At 36.5% G+C, this 13,258-nt stretch overlaps 1 protein-coding gene across 48 annotated transcripts in view; it reads right to left on the reverse strand.

The window, feature by feature from the left end:
* Positions 1–11,610, reverse strand: part of LOC106881827 (uncharacterized) — a 399,079-nt gene extending 387,469 nt beyond the window's left edge. For 27 of the 48 annotated variants that reach the window (XM_089361505.1, XM_089361521.1, XM_089361508.1 and 24 more), the window contains exon 1: positions 10,748–11,164. The gene's annotated coding sequence lies outside the window, so the exon portion shown is untranslated. Of the gene's footprint in view, positions 1–10,747 lie in introns of all 48 variants that reach the window. The other 21 variants (XM_089361525.1, XM_089361523.1, XM_089361519.1 and 18 more) reach the window with 5 other exon arrangements.
* Between the last annotated feature and the right edge of the window lie 1,648 nt (positions 11,611–13,258).

Genomic DNA, 13,258 nt, shown 5'->3' on the forward strand with positions numbered 1-13,258 from the left:
CACCATCACCAGTGCTTTTCATGTGGAACCATCACTCAACAATGCTTTTAATGTGGTACCTTAGTTAACATACAGCTAGATATGGCAGGCTTTTGTGAACAGATGTTTAGTCTGTGTTGCATACCACGAAGTGGTTCAAAAATTTATCCCTTCCTGGATAGGATGCCAGTTAATCGCATAACTTTCCAAAATTGATCTTTTATGCATACATGACAGCTACATGGATAAGCTAACACCATATAAAATAACATTGCACTCAGAAACACAATGAAATGGCTGTTGTAGATTCCAACCCATGATGAGAGAGAGAGAGAAAGAAAGAAAACGAAAGCAGAAGCAATTAATCCACTACGTTATCCACCCAGCCACAAAAAGTTGTTAATCTAATGCAAAAAATTCCACAAGAATTGTTCTCAGGTGTCTTGGGATTCAGAATATGGATATGCTAATGTAGACAAAGAAAACCTAATACCAAGATGAAAATAGGACCTGTTCTAACAAGAGGTAGCAAGGTATATCTTCAGAAATAGATACATGCAACAACTCCTACAAGTTTTTCGGTAACTTGTGAATATCTCTCTCTCTCTCTCTCTCTCCCTGTCTGTCTGTCTGTCTACCAATGCGTTTAACCATCTGTTTGTCTATCTATCTTAGAACATATTTTTGTGTTAAACTTACCTACCAACCTCAGCTACCGACTAAAACACCCACCTGCTTACCTACTAGTTAGCTAACTACTTACCTACCCAAACACCTGCCCACTTACGTGTGTGTGTATGTACGCGTGTATATGTGTGTATATATATATGTATATATATGTATATATATCCACAGTGGGTGCAGTTAAGCAAACATGTGTGTGTATATATATGCATAATATATGCTACCTTACCTTGTCACACACACACAGCTTACTTGTTTCAGTCATTTTATTGTGGCCATGCTGGAGCACCACCTTGAAAAGTTTAGTAGGTCAAATTGACCCCAAGACATATTTTCAATTCTGATGCTTATTCTAGCATTCATGTTAACCAAACTACGAATTTATGAGGACATAAACAAACCAACACAGTAGAGAGAGACAAGACCACACACACACACAATATTGTTTTCCAATATTGTTTAAACCTTTCAAGGTGATGCCCCAGCATGGTCGCAATCCAACGAATGACACATAAAAAAATACATGTGTGTGTGTGGTGTGTGTGGTGTGTGTGGTGTGTGTGTGTGGTGTGTGTGTGTGGTGTGTGTGCACCTGCACACATGCAAGGCTCTTCAGTGAAGTTTACTTTGTAACCCTATGGTTTCAAGCTTGATCCCACTGCATGACACCATGGGTAATTTTTCTGCTATTAAAGCTCCAGTCTGTCCAATTCCTTCTAGATAGTTTTTTGCTGGTGGAAACTGCTGAGAATCTGCCATGTTGTTAAATAAACATATCATTGTTGTGTGATGCATGGTCATCCAAAACAGGATTTCAGCTTAAATAAGCCATATACAGTAATCCCTCAACTATCGTGGGTGCTATGTTCCAAAAACCACTGCAATGGGTGAATATCCATGAAGTAGAAACAGTACTGAACTGTATATTTTCCTTTTATTATTTTTCATAATTTGTATATAATAATTCCATTATAAATGCAGAACACCACCATGGAGGAATTGATGTAAGCTTAAATAATAAACCATGATATGGCGAGAGATTACTGTGAACTACTAAGAAATGTATTGCATGGTCTTTCCTCCTCATTCATTGACTGAAAGCACTCAATGAATGTGTGTGTATGCATGTATATGTATATGTATATGTATGTGCATGCATATGTGTGTGCATGCGTGTAGTATAGTGAATGTAGCATATTTGATAGAGTAAGCTGGGAAATTTTAATTAAAAATTAGTTTTAATAACGAGAATCAATTATATAAATAATTCTGGTCAAAACAGGAAGGGGAGACAACACTAGATTTTAAATTAAATGTGTGTGTGTGTGTGTGTGTGTGTGTGTGTGTGTGTGTGTGTGTGTGCATGTGTGTTGCTATTCTTAGCTTGTCATTGAGTTAGTTTAAACTTGACCTAGGATGGCTACTATGGCCAAAAGTATAGAAGTAAAAAAAAGCAGAATAGCCAAGTCACAGACAGAGATTGGGAGGGTGGGTGGGGTGGCACTCGATGGGATCAATTTGATGGTGTGTAAAGTAAATGAGGGGAACTGGAGGGAAAGAATGTCAACAATACAACCATGTATTTGTACAACATCTGAAATAAGCAAATACATCACACACACACATAGATATATATATACAGTAGTGTGTGTGTGTGTGTGTGTGTGTGTGTGTGTGTGTGTGTGTGTGTGTGTGTGTGTTTATACATACCTAGACCACCTTTGTTTATCAAAAAAGCAAGTAAGTTGCATTAAACAACTGAAAATAGAGAATGACAATTTGTTCTGCCACCACCTCCATCACCACCACCATCATCATCATCATCATTGCCGCGCCACCTTCACACCACTTTCACCGCCACCACCACCACCACCATCACCATCACCACTGCCACCATCTCCCCACCATCACCACTGTCCCCGCCCTTCCCTTCCACACACACACACATGTTCTGGGTTCTAGAACTGAAAGTTAATATGTGAGCAGTGAATGTAGATCTGGATGTGGTGGAGGGAGGGGAGGGATGGGAGGGTTTTGATTCTAAGTGTGTGAGAACTGAGTTGGGGTGTGGGGGAGGGGCAGAGGGGTAAGAGATTCCTTACACACAACAGAACTGAGAAATTATGTGTGTGTGTGTTTGTATATATGTATGTGTTGTGTATGTGTGTATGTGCACACACACACACACACACACACACACACACATAACCTGCTGCCAGACACTATCTTATTTTTACCACCTGTCTTAAAAAAATCAAAATATCGTTCAGAAGAAAAAAATGGGAGACTCTGAACAGACTTTAGCTTGACTTGTTAAAAATCATATTAGCCAAATCTTGCTCCATATTGTACCTTACCATCATCATTGTCGTTTAACGTTCGTTTTCCATGCTGGCATGGGTTGGATGGTTCGACTGGGGTCTGGGAAGCCAAGAGGCTGCACCAGGCCTCAATCTGATCTGGCAGTGTTTCTACATCTGGATGCCCTTCCTAATGCCAACCACTCTGAGAGTGTAGTAGGTGCTTTTTACGTGCCACTGGCACAGGGGTCAGAGGAGCTGGCATCGACCACGATCAGATGGTGCTTTTTACGTCCCTCCGGCACAGAAGCGGCACTGGCATCAACCACGATCAGATGGCGCTTTTTATGTGCCTCTGGCACGGAAGCCAGTCAAGGCGGCACTGGTATCAACCATGATCAGATGGTGCTTTTTACGTGTCTCCACATTTATCTGTTCAATTGTAATATAGAAAAAGAAATAGTTAAGGCCGTTCATTACTTCAATTACCTGGAGATTATAATACTGAGTAGTTTAGAGATTAAGAAAATAATTAAAAAATAGTAATTTTAAAAAGCTGAACAAGTAAGTGGAGCATAGTAAAATCTCCAAGAAAATTCAATTGGCTCTTGACCCACATCAGCAAAAATTTATATAAGATCAATATTACTAAATGGACATTGATTTTGGCACAGTACCATTACATCCAACACTAAATTCCCAGTTTTTTTAATGCAAAATACTTTATATAGAATATTAGGAATCAGATGGTAACATGGTGTGATCAATGGAAGACATTGGTTAATGTGAGTTCAATTGATGACCTGATAAGATTGTCACAAGGGAGATGATTTAGATAGATCTGTTTATGAGATGGACAACTTGTTTGGGATGTACCCAATTGGAGAGTATATGGCAGAAGTAGGAGAGGGGTGGGGAAGAGACTTTGCAAAATCTGAGCAAGAATGATGGAGGAGATGGTTTGGACATATCTGTTGATGAAATGGGAAATTTGTTTGGAATGTACTCAATAGGAGAGGAAATGGCAGAAGTAGGGGAGAGAAGTGGGAGAGAGACCATGAGAAATCTGGGTAAGAATGATGGAATGGAAAGTGTAAGAATGATGGAATGGAAAGTGCAAGAAGAGTATGAATATGACTTGAAAGATGGCACAGGATTGATGTGTTTGGTGAAAGTTTATCAAACCCTTGTGCATCCTAACCAATGATAAGGTGAAATTTGTTGACATCTCCCATCAACAGAATCAGCTAGTTCTCCTTTTAAGTTCCTCTGAAATTAAAATAACAAAAACCTTACCTGAAAAACAGGTAATGATGGGAAATACATGATGGGAAATACATCCAGTTGTAAACTGTCCATGCTAGTATAGAAAACAGGTGTTAAAATGCATGCATCACACACACACACACCATCATCATCCTTTAACACCTATTTTCCATGCTGGCATGGTGTGGATGGTTTAATAGACTGGCAAGCCTAGTGGCTGCACTAGACTCCACTCAACTGTTTCAATGCGGTTTCTATGGTTGGATGCCCTTCCTAACAACAACCACTTTACAGAGGGCACAGGGTACTTTTCACATGGAGCCAGGACAAATACCATATATATATATATCATCATCGTTTAACGTCCGCTCTCCATGCTAGCATGGGTTGGACGATTTGACTGAGGACTGGTGAAACCGGATGGCAACACCAGGCTCCAGTCTGATTTGGCAGAGTTTCTACAGCTGGATGCCCTTCCTAACGCCAACCATATATATATATATATATATATATCTTGGTGAGTGGGGTGGTTTTGGAGATCCTACTGGATGAAAAACAAATCTTGACAAAGGGCAGCAGAACTTAGGAGGAGTCAACCTTTATCCAAATCATGAGACACATCTATGTATGTGCAAAGACTTAGGAATTTCTGGTTTGGTACCAGGTATGCATTTAGTCCACCTGGTTGGGTTGGACTGTAAGCCATGTTGATGGCAATTCACACAGGAGATGGAGAACGCTAATGGGAATGCCTGAGAGACAGTGTACATTCAGTTTGTAGCATAAATTTTTACCAACTTTCAGCTATCAGCATTCTCGAAATGTGTAGCTGGCCCTACACAAGCTGTGAGTCGTCTAACAGCTGTAATTATTGGTTATTAGAATCTTGCACATCAAAACCAGCAGCAGGATTCACTTATGCATCTCTCATCTTCTTGTGATTTCTCTTGTACCAGTGTGCTAATTTGCAAACTGAATAGTCCATGTGCTCAGAGCCCGTAGATTGCTTGGAGATACAAGACACATAATGAACCTGCCTAGATCTGCATTTCCAAGCAAGAAACAATTAGTAACTCATATCTTTATACTGTGTACATTAAATGTTTTTTTTTTTCCCTTCATGGAGTACTTTTTATGCTGATCTTATACAGTAAACTATATATATATATATATATATATATATATATATATATACACATATATATATATATATATATATACACACTTCGTTTTTGTATCTGGTTTGTAAGATTCTTTATGTGAACTCGTGTTGAAGCAAATTATGTTATGTCTGGGGAAAGTCATATTATCTTAATGCCTTATCTAGATTTTGGAAAAAAAATAAATGAGTGAAAATCAAACCAGTGAGTGTGTTAAATGAGGCATTAAAACAATAATGACTCTCTCCAGACACTATATATATATATCACAATAATATTAGGGATAAAAATCCAAATTTACAGGTAAAAACTCAAATTCAATTTATTAAAAATTAAAATTAAATTAAGTTTCACAGTATAAAATATAAATATATACTTTTAGAGAAAAGAACCAAAGCTCATGAACTCATCGATGAAAATCCAGTCACATATAGAAAAATTAATAAGTAAAAGCACAAATAAGTATAATATAATACAAAGTAAATATCATATCTTGGGGATTTTCATCGATGAGTTCATGAACTTCAGTTCTTTTCTCTAAAACTATATCCTAATATATCTGTCATTCTCTAAATCAATGCTTATCTCTGCTGATCTTCCTAAGTTCTTAAACAAGGTAAGAGACAAATTCCTTGCTAGATGGCAGTTAAGATCTCCAGTGGAATAAATTGAATGCATAACTACAAGTCTACATGCATACAATGAAGAATTATACTGTTCCAGAATAATCAATTGAACTATAGCATTGCAGAAAAATCTAGAAAAATCATACCATTTTAGATGAATTGAAAAAGTTGTGTTACTGTAGAGGATTCTAGAAAATAATACCAATGTGGAATAATCTGGAGAATCATGCCATTGCAGAAGAATCTTGAGAATTATAGTGTCGGAGAATAATCTTTAGTGTAATACCTTTCCAAATTTAGAGCTTGATCTTGGCTACAGGATCAATCCAATGTTATTGGAAGGACATGGATTGCTCACTGTTCAGCTAGAACTTTGGTTAACTATCATTGATAGATGTGTTCAGTCAAGCACACACACACACGCATACACTCACATACATGGACATGTATAGCTACATACATGCACACAAACACACATTTCGTGACAAAGGAGAAAAATAGAACTCAAAATGAGAGAATGTGTGTGTGTGTGTGTGTGTGTATATATATATGTATGTATGTATGGATGTATGTATAACATGTATATATGTGTATGTATAACATATCTATATATATCTATGTACAACAGGTATAGTAGAAGATAAGGTGGTGCCCCAGTATGGCTGCAGTCTAAGGACTGGAAGAAGCATAGTGTGTGTGTGTGTGTGTGTGTGTGTGTGTGTGTGTGTGTGTGTGTGTTATAAATGAAACAAAGCGCAGGAGCGGCTGTATGGTAAGAAGCTTGCTTCCCAAACACATGGCTCCGGGTTCAGTCCCAATGCATGGCACATTGGACAAGTGTCTTTTACTACAGCCTCAGACTGACCAGAGCCTTGAATAGATATGGTGGATGGAAACTGAAGGAAGCCCATCACATGTGTATATATATATATATATGTGTGTGTGGTTGTGTCCGTGTTTGTCTCCTGCTATCACTTGATAACTGGTGTGATGTGCATAAGTCCTTGTAACTTAGCTGTTCGGCAAGAGAGACTGATAGAAAAAGTACCAGGCTTTAAAAAATATATGTCCTGGGGTCGATTTGTTCGACTAAAATTTGTCTAAGTGGTGCCCCAGCAATGGCTGCAGTCTAAGAACTGAAACAAGCAAAAGTTAAAAGAAAATATGGATTATTCTAAAACGTATTAAGAATTCCTTCAGTTTAATGTTAAATTATTTTTAATCATAATTTGACATAAAAACCACATGCGCACACACACGCACGCACGCACGCACGCACGCACGCACGCAAATTAGGTCAGAGTGTTGGCTAGAACACCTCATGCTATTTGTTCTAAAACTTTATTCTCAGAGTTCAAATCCCACTACAACTCCATAAAAATGGCAAACACTTCTGTTCAGAGTTGCGGCCAGTCGATAGTAACGAGAATTTGAGGAGCCAATGAAACCAGTTTCTTTGATTAAATTGCTGCCACCACCGCTGAAGTATATAATTAAATTTAAGCATAACATACTAAATGTTGTCTGTGAAATATTCTTCATTGAAATCAGTCTTTTGCAGAAAGAAAACCGATGCCAAAACAGCCTTTGTTTGCCGCTCTCAAAGAAAAGGGGAGATAATTTCAAAATATTCATTTCTCAGTTATTTCAACCCTTTAGTTTTTAAACCCAGGCCCAAATATTTCACCTGTTAGATAGGGTTGGGGCTAAATTTAGTCCAGTTAGTTTCTTTGAGTTTTTGCTGTTTATAATTGTTTTGTTTGGTTATTTATTTGATTTTTCTTTTTGGTTGGGAGTTGGTGGCTGTCTTGTTTTGTACAAATAAGAAATATTTTGGTATATTTTCTTCCATTTTATATTTTTGAGAAACCGAGATTACACACAAACACACACACCACATTAATATACAAGTTCTTCTACATATTCTGACAGTGTGTGTATGCATATATACACATACATACACTCACTTACATGCACATACACATATATAGAGAAATGTGTGTTATATGCTTGTGTGTAAATAAAAACGTGTGTATCTGAAACTGCTGGAGCAACCTAAATAAGCTATACACACCAAAGATGATTATCTCTCTCACACACACACACACACACACACACACACACATTTGCATTTTCTATTTTGCTATTAATTTTTATTTCATGTATATACATACATACATACATACATACATACATATATATATATATATATATATATATATATATATATAAATTCAATAATAGGACGAATTCTTTTACAAGAATATATATATAAAAATTTATTAATAAGGGTAGAAATTGATATTAATCAATTAAAACCAGTGGTCTAGCATATTAAAAAAAAATCCGAAGATTAAAATTATATTACATATATTGTATGTAATATATATATATATATATATATATATATATATATATATATATATATATATAGTGATTGCTATGCGTCTTTCAGTTTCCGTCCATGAAATCCTCTAACAAGGCTTTGGTCAGCCCAAGGCTATAGTAAAAGACACTTGGCCAAAGTGCAACACAATGGGAACTGAACCCAGAACCATATGGTTGGGAAGCAAGCTTCAGTACTACTAAACCAGAGTGGTCCCGAACACGCACCCGCATGTGTGGGTGCGCGTGTGCAAATGAATACATGTGTTTAGGGTTAGGGATAGGGTTAGGATCGACCACTCACGATTAGCTAGCTCGGACGCGCGGCTGCGCGTTCAGGACCACTCTGCTTTAGTAGTACCCAAGCTTCTAACCACACAGCCACACCTGCTCCTATATTAACCATTCTTAACACCTGTAACATCTTGTAACAAACACCAGATATATATTAACTTCAACACTACACCACCAGCATCCTCAAGAAATTAACGATGAAGAGGCTTCTTGGTGGTTAGTCAGCCTGTTTGAAATAATTCTACTATAGGCACGAGGCCTGAAATTCAGGTGGTGATAGGGGAGGACTAGTTGATTACACAGACCCAGATGCTCAACTGGTATTTATTTTATCAACCCTGAAAGAATGAAAGGTAATGTCAACTTTGGTAGAATTTGAACTCACAACATACATACAAATGGACGAAATGCTGCTAAATGTTTTCTCTGGTATGTGAAAGATTCTATCTCACTGCCTTAATAATAATAATAATAATTATAATAATAATAATTCTTTCTCCTGTAGGCACAAGGTCTGAAATCTGATGGGGCAGGGATAGTCAATTACATTGGCTCCAGTACACAGCTGGTACTTATTTTGTCGACCCTGGAAGAATGAAAGGCAAAGTCGGCTTCAGCGGAATTTGAACTCAGAACGTGAAGACAGATGAAATACCGCTTAGTGTTTCACCCAGCGTGCTAATGGTTCTGCCAGCTCGCTATAATAATAATAATAATAATTTTATTCTATAGGCACAAGGCCTGAAATTTTGAGAGAGGTGATTAGCCAATAACATTGACCCCCCAGTACTCAACTGGTACTTATTAACTCTGAAAGAATGAAAGGCAGTGTTGACCTCGGCTGGATTTGAACTCAGAATGTAAAGACAGACAAAATGGATTATGTCTAGCATGCTCATGATTCTGCCATTTCACCACCTGTTGGAAATAATAGCAAAAAAAAAATCACTCAAAATCAACACTACGATCTTAACTCAAGAAAAGACACTGGATAATGTAATCATTACCATACCACTGAAATGACAGGATGGTCATGGCTGGAGCAAATTTGTAGTGATAAAGCGACTCAGTAAGAGAAGACCTTGGGTTAACAATAAGTGTAACCATAACAACAACATCAACAGTAAAAGCCATGTTAGAAGTTGTGAGCTACCTTAGGTGCCTCTATGTGGTTGTTTGACTTGCTAGAATTAGCAGTTAAATCTCCCTCAAATAATACCCACTGTCTAAAAGTAGAATAAAATAAAGGAACATGTTGCATAATGTAGACCCTGAAGTATAAAAAGATGGAATGGTCATGGTAGGAAGAACCATCCTGAAGCTAATCTACTATAACAACATTATATATATACACATATACAAATATACACACACAAAAACATATATACACAAACACACACATATACACAAATACATACATAAACACATATATAGATACACAGATAAATGTACATACACATGAATAAGCACATAAATGCAAAACAAGGTGGGAAAAATAGTACTCAACTACTGAAGGTAGAGTAATATGCTTTATTATTAAAGCTGATCACAACTGTCCAATGAACAGAAACGTGAAACTCTGAGTATCAGTTTTGTGATGTTTTTACAGCTTTAATAAAAAAAAATGTATATAGTTATACATACATACATACATACACACATACATACACACAGATTCACATTTACAAATATATATATACATACACACATTTGATATGTGTGTAAACATAAATATCATATATCATCATCATCATCATCATCATCATCGTTTAACGTCCGCTTTCCATGCTAGCATGGGTTGGACGATTTGACTGAGGACTGGTGAAACCGGATGGCAACACCAGGCTCCAGTCTGATGTTGCCATCCGGTTTCACCAGTCCTCAGTCAAATCGTCCAACCCATGCTAGCATGGAAAGCGGACGTTAAACGATGATGATATATATATATATATATATATATATATATATATATATATATATATATATCAAGAGAGAAAAGATATACAAAACTGACAGAAATGTAAAGAATTTTATGAAAATTGTTTTTCCTTACCTTCCCTTGTCTTTGTGTTGTGTTGTAGACTTGTTCCTTTCTCAAATGATATTGGTAAACTTTCCAATATCGACACTGTATAGCAAAAGTAATAGATGCCATAAAAAATAATTCAAAATATATCTATACAGATATACATATATATTGATAGATATATATATATCTAAAAATAAACGAATATTTCTGTATATGTTTATACGTGTGTGTATATATATATGTATATATATGCTATTTTATAAAACTATGTGTATTATATAATTACATACACAAGTGTGGTGTATGCATAATATGTATATTTATCATGTATATATCCAAAATAGTGGTACAGAATTCCAAGATTGACAGACAAAATATAACTTTAGATTCTTCCTTCAAAAGGTACCATTACCTGTTCTGCAGCTATGGTACCAACAAACTGCAAGTAATTGGTTTGGTATTTCAGGGGCTCCTTCCCTTTCTTTCTAGTTGATATTGAGGCTTGTTTTGGGGAACTGGTTTTGATTTCTTTAGGGGTCTGACAATTATGTTTCAATATCTAAACATATATTTACATATATAATATATATACTATTATATATATATATATATATATATATGTAAACATAAAAATTTCTTCTTTTTGTCTAACCTTTATTTTAAGTTCCTTCAGTAAGGGGGGGATTCCAGAGGGGGTAGTTTTCTTTTGCCTTTTTGTGTGTTTTTTCTTTCTTTATCTTTTCTAAGTACCCCACACTGACAAGAATTATAACAACAGCAGCCGAATTAGAGGCAGCAGCAGTGTGCTGTAAGACGAAGAAATCAGCACCAACGACCCCCACCACGGCGACGACGAAGATGACTGAATGCCAGCACTTCTAATACCAGAGAGCAGCAGACTCCTTCCTTTCTTTCAACTTGCCTGCTCCACCCACTTAACTTATAATAAAAACTTTTCCTATATTAAGACTACCTTAACTAGCTTGCACTCATAATAATCCTTTCTTTCTTTCTTTCTTTACCTCCGCTACCTTCCATTACATTCTTAGTCTTTCTCTTCCCCACCACCACCACCACCATCATCTTTTTCTCTTTACTCCTTGGTTGATTTCTTATTTGTTTTCGTTCTCTTTCTCTCCTTTCCTGTTTGCTTTACTTTTTCTCTTTAGCATACTCATACACAACACACTCTCTCTGTTTCTCTGCCATTTTTATCTCTCTACCCTCCTCCCTCAACCTTTACACACACACACACATTCATGTACAAACACACACACACACGTATGTATATATATGTTCTATGTGGCTTGCTTCTTTGCTGTACCTTGTTTATCATTTTGTCCATGTTTTTTTTGCCACATCATGTACCCAGTTTTGTATCTATATGTACATGTAGATGAAGGCATGTACATATATATGCATATACTCATATATTGTTTATATATATATATATATATATATATATATATATATATATATATATATATATATACAGAGAGAGAGAGAGAGAGAGAGAGAGAGAGAAAGAGAGAGAAAAAGAGGACAGAGAAAGATAAGAGTCAAAAATGGCACTAAGATGGTACTTGGGAATAATATAATATATATTATATAGGTAAGTGGAAAGCAATATGGAAGAAGCAGACGATATGGATATAATGAGAGTAATTAATACATTGAGTGATATATATATATATATATATATATATCTTTATTATTGTATTACTTTATCCACCATATTTTTTCACTTATCTTCATCTATCTTTTCCATTCTTTATTCTACATCATTTCCTCACCCCCCCCCGTCTCTTCTCTAATCTTACCAACCACGACCACCACCACCACACATTCATACAGTCTTTTCTTTTGATTTGCGTCTCTATCCCAATCTTCCTTCCTTCCCCCCTCTCTCTCTCTCTCTCTTTCTGTTTTATTCCTCATACTCTCCTCTTCACCTCATACTATCACCTCTGTTCTTTTTACCCCTCTTTCTCTTCATAAAACTCTTCCCTTTCTGTCTGTCTGTCTCTCTCTCTTTCTCTCCTTATTAACTTGTGTCTTTCTCCCCCCCCTTTTAACTTCTGTCTATGTATGCCTCTCTCTCTCTCTCTATTCATTCCTTTATCTAACACCTCACATCCCTCCAAGTCACCTACACAGCTGCCTGCCTGTCTTTCTCCATCCATCTCCGTCTATCTTCATCTCTATACATCTCACTTTTTATTGCAACCCACATTTCTCTCCAGCATCCACTTCTCTTCTACACTATCTCCCCCCCCCCGTCTTCATCATTCTTGATATCTTTATCACCACCACCGTTATCATCATTACTATCATTATCATCTCCTCCACCTCTCAGTACCACCTTCCCTCTTTCACATTCTTTACATCACTCACACTCACAATATTCTACTCCATTTGCATATTCCTTAACTCTCTCTTTCTCTCCCCCCATCTGCCTTATCTGTAACCATATATATATATATACACATATATATATATATATATATATATATATATATATATCAATGACCCAAA

This window comes from Octopus bimaculoides, chromosome 13 (assembly GCF_046866305.1).
Source record: "Octopus bimaculoides isolate indiv1 chromosome 13, ASM4686630v1, whole genome shotgun sequence".
Lineage (NCBI taxonomy): Eukaryota > Metazoa > Mollusca > Cephalopoda > Octopoda > Octopodidae > Octopus > Octopus bimaculoides.